The sequence below is a fragment of the Leucoraja erinacea genome, chromosome 1 (genome assembly GCF_028641065.1).
Source record: "Leucoraja erinacea ecotype New England chromosome 1, Leri_hhj_1, whole genome shotgun sequence".
NCBI lineage: Eukaryota > Metazoa > Chordata > Chondrichthyes > Rajiformes > Rajidae > Leucoraja > Leucoraja erinaceus.
Genome location: NC_073377.1, coordinates 91,998,173 through 92,015,835, shown reverse-complemented (window position 1 = coordinate 92,015,835; position 17,663 = coordinate 91,998,173). Strand labels below are relative to the sequence as shown.

The 17,663-nt window shown below is 40.7% G+C and overlaps 1 long non-coding RNA gene across 1 annotated transcript in view; it reads right to left on the bottom strand.

Moving 5' to 3' along the window:
- Nucleotides 1-17,663, bottom strand: part of LOC129699281 (uncharacterized) — a 62,282-nt gene that overhangs the window by 26,955 nt on the left and 17,664 nt on the right. Inside the window, exon 2 of the long non-coding RNA XR_008723816.1 lies at nucleotides 10,151-10,257. This is a non-coding gene — a long non-coding RNA (uncharacterized LOC129699281). The remainder of the gene's footprint in view (nucleotides 1-10,150; nucleotides 10,258-17,663) is intronic.

Genomic DNA, 17,663 nt, shown 5'->3' with positions numbered 1-17,663 from the left:
AAATGAATGTGTCAGCAGCGGTACAATGATAAAGAACACACAATACACAATAAAAATTTAACACAAAAATTCACCACAGCATTCATCACTGTGGTGGAAGGCACAAAATTTGGCCAGTCCTCCTCCATTCCCTCCCGTGGTTGGGACCAGAGTCCAGAGTCAGTATAGGATCAGCTCATCCCCACCGGAGACCACGGCTTTAGGTTGGTGTAGGCCACAGGCTGGCGGTCGAAGATTTAAAGTCCCCGCCGCAGCCAGAAGCACCGCAGACCACAGGGCCGGTGGTGGATGCTCCCCTCTAGGGGTGATGGTAAGTCCACGCGGGTCCTCAAACATAAAACATACTAAAAAACAAAAAACGTTGGAAAAAAACAGACACGATATTGTTATAACTGGCAGTGCTGTTATTTGGGGATGAACTTACTTCCAGTAATACTTTTCATCGTCATCATCATCATCATCGTTGAAAACATTAGCGACGCAGTGGTGCTGCTTTCCAACGGGAGCGGTGACAGATGCACCACACATCTCTGTCCTCCAGTTCCTGCAGATTTCCGCCGCTGGAAGTATAGGATTGTGGTGTGTATGCTTTATCATAATTCCTTACAATGCTATGTACGACAGTGATCACAACTTCTACTGGTGTGGATGGCCGTTGGCTTGCTAGAAGCTCATCCGCCCCTTAACAGGTGTTGTTTTTGGTGTCTTGCTGGAGGTCTACATCGCCCCATCATCGTTCACCTGGACAACACCAGGTTTAGTCGCAGACGCACCACACATCTCGACCATGGAGCGCCGCTGGAAGTATAGGATAGTGTGTGGGACTACATGGTACCCGTATGGTGATCACAACTTCTACTGGTGGGATGAACGTTGGCCCCTAGAACCTGACCTGAGCCTGTACTTTTGGCTTGCTCCATACTCCTTTCCTGGCCTCAGATGAAACAGTTTATCATAAAATAACTGACTGGACAGGTTGTAACCCCATGGACCCTTATAACCCCCCGATGCGGAAGTGGAGCGCCTTGATGCGACTCCATACTCATTTCCTGCCTCAGTGAACAGTATCATAAAATAACTGACTGACATTATAACCCCATGACTTATAACCCCCCGATGCGGGAGTGGAGCGCCTTGATGCGAAGGGGCCCAATGGCTACGGGAGTCAAGATCGTCCCCCCAATGGGGGCTCAAGGCCCACGACCGTGGAAGAGCGAGGAGAAGGACTTGAACTATATTTTGCCTTCCACCACAGTGAGGAGTGTATAGGAGTCACTGTGGTGGATGTTCAATGTTAAAAGGTGTTTTGATTGTTTTGTCTCCAAGATGGCTGCTAGAAGGGAGAGTGAACACTGGCGCGTTAAGCTGCCACTGCTTTCTCTTTGAATTGTATGTTGTTGATGTCCCTACTATTTTTTTTTGTTTTTTGTTTTATTCTGCTTATATGTTTTGTAATCTGCTTATTAAGTTTTGTATGGCATCCTTGAGAGTCTTTGAAAGGCACCCATAAGTATAATGTTAATAATAATAATAAATTGTTAAAGTTGATTCTGCTGGAAGGAGCAGCAGGACCGTGATTATTCATGAGTTGATGTTTACTCTTTGCTGATTATTCTCTAATCATGTGGAGTATAGAGAATAATACAGGGGACACTGCAGGAGGCCAGTGAGCATTGCAAACACAAGAGAGTTCTGCTATTTACTCTCTACAGGAAATGACTGGTGATGTTTCTGATAGCAAATAATATTATTGAGGTCAGGAGAGAAGACACGAAAGAGAAATATGTTGATATGATGCCAGTACTGGAGCTAAGATCCAAGATCTACAAGGCTTTGGTGAGATATTTAATGAGGACATGTTAACTCAATGGTTTCAGAAATAATCGAGAGTTACAACTTGACATGCGCAACCCAAGGAAGTGGTTCATGGACGTAAGACATGATTCATTTTTTAGACCTTTTTTAGAGTAGCTATTGTGGGAGAATCAATAAACTGCATTTGCTGGTTTACAAAAAAGACACAAAGTGCTACTCAGCAGGGCAGGCAGCATCTGTGGAGAACTTGGATAGGTGATGTTTTGGGTCAGAACCTTTCTTCAGTCTAAAGAAGGATTCTGACCCAAAACATTACCTATCCATGGTCTCCAGAGATGCTGCCTGATCCACTGAGTTACTTCAGCACTTTCTGTTTTTTGTTGTGAGTGAGTTTAGTTTGTGGCCTGGCAAATGGGAGGATTCAAGCAAAACCATTTGTCTTGCTGGTCAAAATTCCAATGGGAGGGATCTGAAAACCGCCAATTTGGAGATGGGGGCCGATGAATATAAAATATTGGTGGAGTTGCTTTCATTACACAGTTAGATTCAGGTCACGAGTTCAAGGGAATAAGAAGATTGCATGGTGTCACATGGTGCCAAAAGGCAAGAAGCCTTGACATGGATGTCACGGTAGAATGTTAGCCTCAGAATTGACCCTCATTCATGATGGCCCGATGCTTTAGTTGCTTCATGATTGGGATGAATGCATCTGTGGGGAGTTGGAGTTAAATGGAAAATATCTCAAGTCTCTGAAAAATATATGGAAATGCGAAAAAAAATATATGATTTCTTGGTCATTCTACCCTTGCCACTTCTCTTAATAAGCAACAAGATGGAAACCCGATCCACACATCAATGACTGCTGCTAATCCTCAATGCAAAATCCAGATTGTATAAACTTTGTTGTGGCTTTCGCTATTAATTGTTAGTACTTCCCAGTTATTATGGTAGTTCTTTATTTATGTCTATTGTGATATTAAGAATCTTATCATATCAGGGTTTAAATTTGCTTGGCCTTTCATTTAATCGTTTGCTTTCCTTTAGAAAACAGATTGTATTTTAATTTCAAAGAGCGGAGATTGCTTCCAGTAATTGAAGGGTGAGAATGAGGGTTCGTGGATATATGATTACATAAGGCAGAGAGCGGAATTGAGTTATTTTATACATGATAACATCTGGGGCTCTAAAATGCAGAACTGGAGAGAACAATTGAATAATGCAGGAACCAGCAATTTATAATTATTGCCTGACGGTCAAAAATCAGTAGAGTTGTGCAATGAGGGGTGGAATAGAAGTGAGGGGGAACATCTTGACTATTTCCTTGACAACCAAGATCTGCCGAATGTAATTATCAGTCAGTTTTATCGATTGTTCAGCAGCATGCCAACACATTTTGGCTGGATCAAATACTGCGTGTTACCCCATGTTAACATTTAAAAGGACATAAGATAGGCCTTGATGCATATGGAGTAAAGGAAGAAGGGAACATAGTGAGTAAATGGGATTAGTGCTAGTGCTTATGCAATATCAGAACCAAACCACAAGTTTCCTCTTTGCTTTTTCAATGTAATTCAACGCTTTGCCACCTTCTTTGATTTCAGTCGTAGTGCAGCTGCAGCAAGTGAGAATTTCATTGTTCCGTTGTCAGTATATATGACAATTAAATACTCTTGACTCTCCTAACACTTGACAGTAAAAGTATTCTCTTGACTGATATCATAATGTCCAGTGTGTGACAGGACCAGTGAATCTGATGCCACAAAATAGGCAAAGGAGTCTCTTATCAAAGATTTGCTCATTGTTGCATGTTCCACAGCTGGATGAACAAAATATTTTGTTCGACTATCATTCAGATGAAAATGTAAATAATTCACCAGAATGAAGGAAGCCTAATGACTAGAGCATTCCGTTTCACCACGTTTCTATTGCCTTAAATATCAAATTTGCAATTTTTTGCATTAAAATCTCAGCCAAAATATAATAAGCAAATTCTTAAAAAGGAAAGATCGACCACATTGTGATTGGTTTATTACTAACTGTAATGCTATACTTTCCTGCAGTTTAGTAATGTGTTTGTATTACTCAAGGGCATCCTCAGTGCAAGGATGCTTGCATGGATGCTTGCTGCCTGAAACTACACTTCAAATGCCAGCGAAACACATGAAAAAAAAAAATCGAGATCTGCACCAAATCCCATTAATTCTCTATTCACTGGTCTGCAGAAAGTCTTGTTGTCAGAATTAGAATTCTCATCATCATTTTCACAACCCCCCAGTAACAATACAATGTCTATCTCGAAAATCTTCACCAGCTCTACCATTCTCTGAGATCTTTGTACAGATCTAATTCTGGCCATCTGCTCATCCCAGTTTAATCGCTTCACCAACTCGTTTGTTGACTCTCTTGAAAAGCATTTTAGGATGTTTTTTTTACAACAAATTGACTAGATGGATACAAGTTTCTGTTGCAAAACGGATAATAAAATGTTCAGCCCATTTAATGTTACAAACTGAGGGACAGATTTATTTGCAAAGATCTAGAAATACCTTTTGTATTGCTTAGCTCAATTACAAACAAGGATGACAGACCTGACATTTTTCAATTGTAATGTCTGTCACTATGTTGAGATAAAGCTGTGCCCTCCAGCTTTTTACACTCAATTAATTAGTCCGTTAAGTGCCTGAACACTTACATTACGATCGGAGTCCAAGAACAAGGTTCATTTTTTCTAGCCCGCAAAGAACATAAAGCCTGGGTAAGAGACAAGTGTTTTTGCACTCTGATCCCATTTACAGAAATTATTTCATTGCATTTGCAAAATTTGATGTTAACTAGTTCACTAGATTCTGCGATGTGACAGCAGAGGTTTATTTATTTGCCATTTAGTCATTGGGACTGGGGTGGCTGTCAGCACTTGTCTGCACATCGTGAAAGCTAGTCATTAAACTAGTCATTCAGATTTATCATTAAAAATAGCTACTCTTTTGTGTTTACATTGTGTGACAAATCATGACAGGCAGACTTTTACTAATGAGCATTCATGGCATGTAATGCTCAGAAAGTTTGTTGTCTTTCCATGTTCGCCACATAGTGGGAAACTCAAAATTAACAAAATATATTTAAACATTGATCAACCTTAAATTTGTTTAGAAAAAAATAAAACAGTCACTCGAAGTTTCCATTCATTAATATAAATGAACACTACAGATTATCATGAATTTGTAAATATTCAAAGTTTCTATATGTAGTGCAATCATTCATGGTATAACAATACTTCCAGATCCTTTCATCTTGCTTCCTGTATGATTTTCAATCACAAAATATATGGGCAATAAATATTGTACATGTTTTCATCTGAATTTCCAACATCTATTCTCTGCCACACAAAGCTTTACATTAGGGATAGTGCCTCATGGCATTTGCTTCTTGGTTCCAAAAACAAAATGTTCTATCCATTTAAAAGAGTGAACCATTTTGCAAATTGCATGTTTAAATTTGAGTTGTGGAGTTTATCGTTGTATGCATAAGTATAGTGAGGCGCAGGTACAATGCAAATCTTGCTTTCAGCTGCATCACGTGCACATAAACCCAAACTGCAAACAAATACATCAATTATACAACCATTAAACATAAATGCTATGAAACTGTGAAAAGACAAAGATCGTACAAAAAAAAAACCTCAGTACAAAAATACACAATTAATAAACAAATCCATGATGATATGAGAAATGATCTATTGTGTTCCATTGCTGAGGTAAGATTACGGTTGTGCAGGTTGGTTCAGAAACTGGACAGTTGTAAGAATATAACTGTTCCTGATCCTGGGGGTGTGGGACTGATGTACCTCTTAAACTGATGGTAACAGTGAGAAGAGGGCATCTCCTAGATGGTGAGGACCTTGATGGTAGATGCCACCTTCTTGAGGCAGCAGGCCATGCAGATACTTTTGAGGATGGGAGGCCCCTGATGGAACAATAAAGCATGACATGAAGGTAGACATTTTGACGCTATATTAGATGAACAATATTTAGATCCAAGTGTTATGTGGTAGCCCCCTTGTCAGCCATTTATGTAATTTGGCAAGAGTTTCCAACATTATTCCACTGAAGTGGTAGTGTGCAATCCAAATGACCCACAAGACAATTGGGGCCTTGCAGTGACTGGCACAGATCAACTAACTCAATACTAATCACACTTCACCAATGGTGCTCTCTTGGTTTATGAGGCTTAGTTGCAGGATGATTAGTTTATCTACCAGCTGACTAAACTGCGATAACTGAAAACAATTTAAATACTGCTATCAAATTTGGATTCAAGCATGTGCCTTGATAGGAGTCTATGATTGGTGGTTAATGTTATACAGTAATGTACAGATTTTGTTAGGTAAAGGTAAATCAAAATGGCGTCTCCCTTCCAACAACTAACAAGCCAAAAATAAACCACTTGAATTCAAGGAGCAGCACTCTATCATTTGCTATCATACTCTATCAAATTTCACTGTACCTTAATTGGTACATGTGACAATTAAATTGAATCTCTATCATATCAGTAGAGATACCTACTAGTACATATTAAGTTAAATTCTGACCTGCAAACATTATTTCAGAAAATGTCACATTACTTGTATCTGCCAGGAGATTTACTGCTATTTATTTCTATAGTTACAAGTAGAGCTCAATCCAACATGCATTGCATATTTCATGATGTCACCCCCAAGAATTCATCACTGATAGCAGAAGTGATCACAATGTTCACCTGCATGATGACAGCAGCGAGGCAGCAACAAGGCAGCACGTTGCTGGGTAGCAATGACTGAGTGGCAACAACTTAGTAACAGCAAGAAGTGCAGTGTGAAGGCTGTAGCAGTGGACTGTATATGTGATTGGAGCAGCAGTGTTAGAATGTTTAGTTTAGTTTAGAGATACAGCACGGAAACAGGTCCTTCGGCCCACCGAGTCCACGCTGACCAGCGATTGCCTTACACTAACACTATCCTACACACTAGGGACAATTTACAATTCATACTGAAGCCAAGTGACCGATAAACCTATACATCTTTGGAATGTGGGAGAAAACCCATGCGGTCACAGGGAGAATGTCCAAGCTCTGTGCAGAGAGCACCCATTGTCAGGATTGAACACGAGTTTCTGGTGCCTTAAGCCAGAAACTCTAATGCTGTGCCACCTTGCTGTCCTTTGTTGGAACAGCACAGGGTGAGAGGGATTGGTATAACAGTGAAGCTTGTGGAATGTCGTGTGGTGGGATTGATTGAAGCAGTACGCAAGAGCACTGAATGGAACAATACATGGTGGGAGTGAATGGAAGAGCAGGTTGTGAATGCGTGGAACAGTCCTGTGGAAGAAAACAAAGAAAGAAATACTGCAAATGAAGAAGATTGTTACTGACCAAAGGCTAAGATTTGCCTTGACTGATGAGCTGTGGATAGTGATCTCAAGGGTGTTGACATGAAAAGAAGAATATTGGTATAACATCAAAAGGCACGGTGCAGTTTCTCCAAAAAATAAATAAATAATAGTCACATCTCAATATTCCAGCAGGCTCAGATCTGAGAGGGGTTCGCTACAATTTAGCCAGAATAATTTCTGCTGTCATACAAAATGCAGAGGTATCGTCCACCCCATTGTGCAGATATTCACTTGAGGTTTGTATTGTGAAACTGAATGAAAGGAATGAATAAACCAATCTCCATCAGACAGCTTGATTTGCAGGACATTTGCTGAAGAATGAATGACTTCTGGTCAGTCATATGCAAATATATCCGCAGTCACATTCATTATTTTCTCAAATTCATTCTCAAAGGATGACAAAAATGAAACGGAATCAGAAGGTTTTGGAAATATTCAAAAGGTCGAGGCAGCACCTTTGAACATAATTGCAGAGTTAACGTTGCAGCTCAATTACTTTTCATCAGTCGGGAGAAGTGAGAAAACAAGTATGGTTTGAATTACAGAGGTATCTTTGTATTTGGCCTCCTGCACTGTTCAAATGAAGCCTAGCAAAAAAGGAACAATCCCACTCCCATGTATCTGAAGCTTTTTGCCTGCTAACTGGTATGTTCTGCAGATTTAGGAGGTGCTGCAGGAGAAACCTTGGCAAAGTACTGTAATTCTCTAGTCCCAGGAAGAGTCTCATATGCCGTTATGGAGAAGTGGCAGCTCCCACTCAATACCCAACTCAGAATCCACAAACTGAAGTAAGTCATGAAAGGACACAAAATTCTGAAATAACTCAATGGGTCAAGCAGCAATTCTGGAAACCATGGCTAGGTGATGTTTCAGGTTGTGACCTTTCACTTGAAGTAAGCTATTCTCAGTCATGAAGGAATACCTTAGAAGGCAATGAAGAATTATATTTAGGATATTGCCTTGACTGATAAGAGAATTTGTGTCTTTTTAGTTGATGTAATCAACTGGGTTGCCAGTAAGGCTTTGTATATCAATAACCAAATTTCACGAGTGAAACTCTCCTGAAACACACTTGATTTGTCTTACTGATGAATGGACTATAAGATGACCTGGTTGAAGTCTCCTTTTTCCCCATCAAACATGCTATTAGTGTAACTGGAGGGTGCACTAAAAAAACACTTTCCCCACTAAATAGCTCTTCCTGTTTTGCACCGGGTTCCAGGGATCCTCAAATCAGTGTTTGAACCATGATTCGTAGATGAAACGTGGGGGATCCCAAGCAGATACGTCACCCATCCTTTTTCTCCAGAGATTCTGCCTGATCTACTCCAGCACTTTGTGTCTTTCCTGTGCAAATATACCTGTGTCCCTAAGTCAGGATATTGTAAACCAGAGCAGCCTGTGCCTAGATGTTTCACCAAACCTATCTCTTGCATTTATGCAGTTAGAGCCCTTCTGTTACACATTTCTCCTAAAATGTGCAGTAAAGTATTTTGGAAACATCTCAGAGTTCACTGACAACAATTCAGAGTTTAAACCTCTTTCAACTTCTTATGTTTTGAGTAAACAAATGGATGCCACGATGGCTCAAACTTTTTAGTTAAGACTCGGTTCAAAGGTTTTAAATATAACTGTGAGAACATTAGAGAACATGAGATTTTTCATCTTAATACAATACTGAATGCAATTGCTAAATTACTATTTTCCAACAGAAATGATGAGAAAAAGTTCTCGTTTTCCTACTCCATCATAATAACAGACACTTTTCCTCAGTATCCACATGTTCTGATGTGCAAATGCCTAGTTATCGAAATGACTTAGCATTTTTGAAATATTGCACAGAGACTTATAATGGCAGTACCTATTTATATCAGAATTCCCTTGTCAGGGGAATCCACCTTTAAACAAATTATCAATATTTTTCCAAGAGCTTAGGGTGAGTAATAAGCTCATTATAAGATCATTACTCATAAGCCTGAGTTTACAAAACTGCAAATCATTGACTTTGAACTTTCTCTAAATCTAACAATGAGTTTATGATGCAGTAAGAAACAATTTTCTTTGTTCCTTGCTGTAGAATATACAAGATGGTTGAGTACTGGTTATTAGAGACAAAATTGAATCCTCTTACCTTCATCTGTGTTCACTGTTCTTTCAGCTTCCTTGATTTATATAGCTTCAGCCCCTCAGGTATTGCTTGATCTCATTTCATCTAATTTAATTTTCTCACATGCTTGAAACTCTGCTGAATATCAATTTTCTTGTGCATTGTCCACAGGAAATAACTAAATGTACCTAAGTGGACATCTGGATCTTCCAGTAATTAAGATGAACATTTTTGCAAGCTCAACACAGATCTCAATAGGATATATGTTGAACTCGACTTTATTTTTAGTTTCTCATGAACTGCATGAAAACTAACATCATACTAATATCAAGTTTTGGTGACCAGAAATAAATTCATTTTGTTTTTAAATGGATAAGGCTTTACTATTTTATGTTCTAAGTATAGATATGGAGGTTTCCCACTTTGAAACAGTTCATGTGTGTAAAAATTCATCTTCAATTGCATACATTAAACAGATGATGTGGTAAGCACCTTGAACTAATCTGGTGATTTCAGTTTCATTGAAGTCAATGCAATGAATTTCAGAAATAGGATTCAGCATATGAAAGCTCCCACACTGCTAGTTTACTGCACACAAATTTTTTTTTTTTCCAGATGAAGTCATTTTAGTTCAAAAGATAAAGTTTTCAACATATTCAGAAAAATCTAAATAAAGCATTTAGTTTATAAGCTTCTACATTTTTTCGGTATTATATGTTTTCAATAAAGAATGGGTTGCAAATTCAAAGAACTTCAGAAGTAATGTCAACATTATGGTGCAGCAGTAGAGTTGCTGCCTTACATCGCCAGAGACTTGGGTTCGATCCTGACCACGGGTGCTGTCTGTATGGTGTTTGTACGTTCTCCCCATGACCTGCGTGGGTTTTCTCCAGATGCTCCAGTTTCCTCCTATGTTTCAAAGATGTACAGGTTTGTAGGTTAATTGGCTTAGGTAAAATTGTAAATTGTCCCTAGTGTGTAGGATAGTGTTGGTTGCGGGGATTGCTGGTCGACGCAGATTCAGTTGATCAAATTGTTGTATCTCTAAACTAAACTAAATTAAGGTGGTTCACAAATATCTCCAACCTAATTGCATAATATTTTAACCTATTAAAATGAGAGCTCCTAATATTGACTACAAGTATTTGCCTTGGTCAAGTCATCTCCAAAAGTAAGGCATTGATATTAACGGCACATTCCAGTGTCTATCATAGATGCACGCTGGATTTAATATTCTTTTCAAGTCCTGAACCTCTTGATGTTATCATCCCCAGGTCTCCTGTTACAAACAATTGAGTCTTCCTTAAGGCAAATTGCAAGATTTAATAACAGGCAAGGATCCTATTGAGTCTGTGGGCTGTTTTGTATTGCTGCTTGCATAAGCAAATGGCAGAGATAATGTTATCAATGGTGCAAACTTTAATCAAGGCAGCAACCCTCAACTAAACAGCAATGTCTGCTCCAACAATATATCAAAGTCATACCACATATTACATTGACTTTTTAAAGGTGCATTTCCACGACACTTGCTCTATTTCAAAAGAAAATAAATAAGCACATTTGGTCAATTATTTTGTTACATACATACAAGTCTTGACATTGAGATTTTTAAACATTCTGATTGTTGTGAGGTGGTCATGTCTGTCAAATTATGCCGTTTACTCTGTTTTTCAGAATGCACTGCAACAAACAATCTGCTGAAGATACTCGGTGGGTCGAGCAGCATCTGTGAGTGGAAAGGATTGGTTGCTGTTTCTGGTTGAAATCCTGCATCAGGCATGGGAATGAGATAGGCAAATAAAGATGTATGCATCTAGGTGTCCTGATAGCCTATCTGACAACTATCAAAAAATCTCCTGTAATGTTATAACAAGCCCAATGTAAGCTTGGGAAATAACATCACGTCTTCCAACTGGGCCTGTCGAGACCTTTTAAATTCAGTATCAAATTCTACTTCAGTTAACTTGCTTTCACTGTCTCATTCAGAACTGGTCATTTCTGCTGTAACTCATCCATCCGTGATATTGATTCCGTTTTTTCCTCTCTCCATTAGCACAGCTGGGGATGTCCCACAGCCTGGTAGTTTGCAACTTTCGACCACCTTTGTGCAGACCGGCCATTCAGAACACAACGGCAGTTCAGATTGCAGAAATTCACCTTTACACAATTCATAAATTCATGCTTACTGAATGCCAAATATCTGACAAAGAATAAAATTCACTCTCACTGAATTCATGTGAGAAAAACATTAAAAACATCAATAAAAATGATATAAACAAACACAAAATGCAAAATGCCTATTTATATGTTTTCAACTCGCATTTCTCAATGTGTGCATTGACAATGGGTGTTATTTTAATGTGATAAGTTCATTTTAGTGCCAATAGTTTTTATCATGAATTTCTCCCATTATTTACCCATAAGATGTCTGAAACGGGGCCAGCAAATGTAAGCACAATTGGTAAACCTAAACAGTCACATGAAATCATTTCACTTGTTGGAAAGATAGACACAAAATGCTGGAGTAATTCAGTGGGACAGGCAGCATCTCTGGAGAGAAGGAATGGGTGACATTCTGGGTCGAGACCCTTCTTCAGTCTCACTGGTTGCGAAGCTTGGTATTTTACACTAAATACTTTTACACTTTTACACTTTACACCGCCAAACTTCATGTCATCTGTGAACTTACTGATTGTGTCTCACACATCCACATCCAACTCATTTACATACATCAAAAACAACCAGAATCCCAGCACTGCGTTACACCAGTAAACACAGGCATTCAGCCACAAAGACAATCCTCTCCTATCAATTTCTGCCTCCAAATGCAATACCAGTTTTGGATACAATTCACCAATTTGCCCAGGAACCATTGGCCTTTAAACTTTTCAAACAGTTTCCAATGAGGGATCTTGTCAAAGTCCTTACTGAATTAAGTCCATGTAAATCACATCTACTGCACTGAAAGTGTTTCATAAGTTAACATTAGTTATAAATAGAGACATCATAAAGGTGAAATTGGGCTCCAAATGGGAACTTTACAAATAAGGCACACTGGTTATAAAGCTAGGATTAGGCATGATAATTTGGATTTCTGATTTGGTCAACTCACTATAAACTTGACTTGCAGTGTAAACAAATACATTCCTGGGTTCAGCACTAATTTGCTGTTTGGAAGCATGTTGTAGGAGGTAACTTATCTATATGTTATCACCTACAGTGGCCTGTGAGGAAGTGTGAAGTGAGCTGCTTGCATACGAGGGGTGCTTAATGCTCCCTGTTCAAAGAGAGCTGAGGCTATTCAGTCTGAAGAAGGGTCCTGACCCAAAATGGCACCCGTTCCTTCTCTCCAGAGATGCTGCCTGTCCCACTGAGTTACTCCAGCATTTTGTGTCTATCTTTGAGGCTATTCTTTGGCAGGAGCAGCTCAGGGTGTGACTGAGCACTGCCAGATTTCAAAATGGCAAGAGGAGCATTTAAGTGTCCTGGCACATGCCACATATTAACTGGGCGGTAACATGCCACAGTTCATAGCATTTCCGTTCTCTCAACCTACAGTTGGATTTCAGAACCATGAAAGATGTAAAGCACAGCTTGTGGTTTGAAATGCACACCTACATCGCCTGCTGCTTTATAAACCTGACAAAAATGTGGGATAAGTAGAAAATAAATTTGAAGGAAGATAAGATGTGAACATTCATCATCTACGATTCCTCTGTACTGCTCTAGTAATGACAGGCAGCATTTCCTCAAAGGAAATTAGGAGTCAAGGTGGCGCAGCAGCAGAGTTGCTGCCTTACAATGCCAAAGAAACAGGTTTGATCCTGACTATGGGTGCTGTCTGTACGGAATTTGTACATCGCGTGGGCTTTCTCAGGGTGCTCCAAAGACATGCAGGTTTGTGAGTTAATTGGCTTTTGTAAATTGTTCACAGTGTGTAGGATCGAACGGGTGATTGGTGGTCGGCGTGGACTCAGCGGGCCGACGGCCCATTTCTACACTGTATTTCTCAACTGAACTAAAACTTCAAGAACCTGGTGCCTGAACCATAGGGGAGGGATAAATGTGCATTGAATGTCTTACAGGTTGCCTGGGTTCAGTCAATTGTCCAAGCTGTTAGTGCATGCAAGCTCGGACACAAAGTGCTGGAATAACTCAGCGGGTCAGGCACCATCCCTGGAGAACATGGATAGGTGACATTTTTGGGTTGGGACCATTCTTTAGGCTTCTCTGTGTTCTCCTTCGTATCTCTTTTGTAACCAGCATCTGCAGTTCTTGTTTCTACACTAGTGCGTGCAAGCTGACAGTTATGGTCAGCTATGAAATCCGGCAGTGCCCATTCACACCGTGAGCTGCAAACCTTTGCAGTTATCGTCAGGTGTGCGAGGGTGTGACGGAGCTGATGAACATTCGGCCCAAGTCCTGGATTAGTAAATATTCTTGGCGGGACAGTATATCACCGAGAAGGGCTGGAGTCCCGAGGTGGAGATTGTGAGAAATAGCATTTGAATTCACTGACATTGTCCACACATTAGACATGCTCTCCAGTGTTGTGTCACATGCCACAGGGACCTCCGGTAATGACTTACCTTCTCTGCTGCTAACACAACACACTTCCACTCGAAGAGACGCAGGCAATCTGCCTTTGAGCAATTCAGCCCAGCTTGAATCGGCCTTGCCATCATCAGACAGGGTCGTGCTGCTGTGCTAAGCAAGAAAATAGAGCAGCTAATGCTAACTGCATGTTGAAATCACTATAATGAGTTGGCAGCCCAACATGTACTGGTCAAATGGCACGAGTTAATTATGCACTGGGTTTCCAGTGTCTAGGTTCAGAAGCTTTGCAATTTAGCCACCTTTTACTTAGCCAGTTCAGTCACGTGCTGGAAATGAGCTTTTCCCATACTGGGTAAGAGTATTCCGTCTCATGATCATTAATCCTCATTCACTCATTAAGACACAGGAGGATAGCCGTCAATTCCAACTGACAAAGTGCTTTATTAAACAGAAGAACTTACAGAGGGAATGCTCTGCTGTGTACCAGCTACCAACAGGCAAAAACCCCTCGGCTCTGTTTGAAACCTGAACTTTTGTACCAGTAACATCGAAAATAGTAGGTCACTGGCTGTATTCCTTAAAGGGGAAAATATCCAATATAAAACAATCACAATCCCAGCTATGCTCTTTCTAGCAAAGGTTGCATCAAAACATTCCATTAAATAATTCAAGTTGACAAGCATATTACACCTCATGAAAATGGTTTAAATCCTTTCCAGGATACATACTCAGACTGGAACAATAAATTGCACGAGGGAATGACATTCAACCATCTTGCTTCATAAAGAAAAATAAGCCCTATGGTTGCGAGGCAAAGGGTTAATTCATGATTAGCAGTGAACCTCATTTACTACTGCCACCTGGAGGCTTTCCTAGGTATCAGCAAAAGATATTTGGATTGCTAGATTCGTAGATTCAAGGAGTCTTACAGCATTGAAACTGGCCCTTCGGCCCAACTTGTCCATACTGACCAATGTGCCCCATCTAAATTAGTCTAATTTGTCCATGTTTGGCCAATATCCCTCTAAATCTTCCTATCCGCATACCTATCCACATGTCTTTTGAATGTTATCATTGTATCTGCCTCTACTACTTCTTCTGGCAGCTCATTCCATATTACCACCATCCTCTGTGTGGAAAAAGTTGCCCATAAGGTTCCTATTGAATCTTTCCCCTCTCAGCTTAAACCTATGCCCAGTAGTTTATGATTCTCCTCCCCTGGAAGAAAGACTCTATACCCCTCATGTTTTTGTACGCCTCCATAAAATCACCCCTCTGCCTCCTGTGGTCCAATTATCTTCTAGAAGTGAAACTAAAATGAAAGTTGGCATTAATGGATGAGTTTTCCCATCAGGAATGAGCTAATATGGCATCTTCGTATCTCTTCTAATGGAAGGTGAACACCTTATAATTTCCTGGCAAATTCTAACCCACAGTTCATGCATCCCAATCCTGGAAACATGATGGAGAATTTATCCCCGGACCTTGAAACAGTCTCTGGCAATGTGAAATTGGAAAGAAGTGATGAGGGAAAGCTAATTCCAACAGCATCCTCCACTTAACCAGATGCTTGGAGTTGAGCTAATATACAGCACACATTGTAAATCCTCCCACCTACAAAACTTCCACTGCAGAATCAAAATCTTCTACCTTCTTGTGCGGGAATATAAAACCATGGGTCCACATTTAAAAATTTTGGGGTGTCAGATACAAGGCATAATTTTTCTCCTTTTATGAATCTTTGGTACTCCCGTCCTAAAAGGGTAGTGCAAGAAGAGTCTTAGGCCCCAAATAGATAAGCAAGGGGGTGAAAGGTTATTGTGCATTGTCAAGAATGTAATGTTGGGATTATTAACACTGTAGCCGTGTTCTTATTAAATAGCAGACCAGGTTTGAGTGGCCTGTTTCTAATGTGTACAGTATGCTTGCAAGATCAAGATTACAAGGCCAGCACAAGGTTCAGATAACAGTGATCACAGCCCCTTTGTACTCTTCTGAGTCCTTAACTGCAGGCATGTCAAAGTACTGAAGAGATACTATCAAGGTTGGCTCTGCAAAATCCTCCAAATCCACTGGCAGGATTAGTGAATTAACATCCATATTCCCTCTCAGTCCAAGATCCCAGCATTGAAGCTTGAATGACCATCAGTTATAAAGCCCTACTGTTTACTTGCCTCTCACTAAACCTGGAAAGCAGACATGCTATTCCAAATGCAATCATGGTAATAAAAATTACCTGGGGCGCAGAAGAAATAATTCAAGAATATTCTCAAAGCCTCCTTGAGAACATCATAGAGTTAGTTACACAGCATGAAAAGGGTCAGCACTAACTCTCAAGCACCTTTTACACTAATCCTATTCCAATCCCACTTTATTCTCCTCCATATTCCCATTAAGTCTTCCAGATTTCCTACATATCAGGGAGAAGTTATAATGGCCAATTAATCTCACAACCTACACATCTTTGCAATATAGGAGAACCCCAATATACCCACATGCAATCCTCATGTCGGCAGCACCCAAGGTCAGTATTAAAACCAGTTCACCCACAACCATGAGGTGCAGCTTCTCCGAATTCCCCACCCTGCTGCTTCATTGCATCCTCGCTAATGCATGGGAGTCCTTGGCCCTGAGTGGAAGCATCTTGGACCATAACAGACTGCCTGAATAGGACTAGAAGAAGAAGATGAAGTAGCTATAACAGTTTAAGGCAAATAAAACACATCAGGAAATGGGAGGAGGGGCAAGCAGAAGGAAGAACAGTAAAGGATGCAGCTTGTACATGCATCAAGGCAAGTGGAAGATGCACTCATGCTTCTGGGAATGAATGAATTAATACTCTATTGTCACATGTCAAGTCACAGTGAAAGTCTTTGTTTGCGTATCCAAGGTATGCAAAAGTCACCACATATCGGTGCTGACAAAGTTATAAAGTATACATAGTATCTGCACCAGGTCCTCCTTTGTTCTCCCCCTCCCCCAACCCCTCCCTTTCACGGCGGTTCCCCCACATCGGGTCTTCCTTTGTTCCTTCCCTCGGCAGTGGCGTCCTCACAGCACGTGACCCGTCCTCATTCGTTGGTCGGCATCATCATTGTCTGCCGCACCGATGTCCCCACTAACGCTGTCGTGTCCTCTCTGGAAACCTCCATCGCACCGACCCAGACCCCAGCCGCATGGCTCCGTTAACTCGCAGCACGCGGGCTCCAATCTTGGCCACGGGCTGCGTCGACCCAGGCTCGGTCAGCCATGGGCTCCCACCCACGGGGGCTCCAGTCTTGTTACCCCGCCCACCGTGGCTACTCCACAGTGCGCCAAAAGAGGGTAGCACACTGTTCTCTGAGGGAAAGGAGCAAGGGTGATGCATAGACTGCTAATTGAATCCACATCTTGACCTCTTCTGATGATTTGGAGTCTCATGCTGAGCCTCTCACTGTGGACGTCAACTTTCCATTTAATGAGCACTTCCGTCACACTAAAATAGGATGTCCCGACAGGAAGGGAACAAGCGCAGGCCAAGAAACAGCTTGGCCCAGTGTCAACCCTAACCACACTCCTAACCAATCCTCCTGGCGGGTGCTGGGACTGCAGGGGGTTGGCAATGTTCACAACCAGGCCAATGGCTGATTATACAAATTACAACCTGATGCAGCTAGACCTAATTAAACTCTTGTTTAAACTCATCTTTTTTTTTTTTTAATAAAAGGTGTTAATTTTAGAGTTCTGCTCACTTGAGAACAAAGGATAAAAACTTAGGA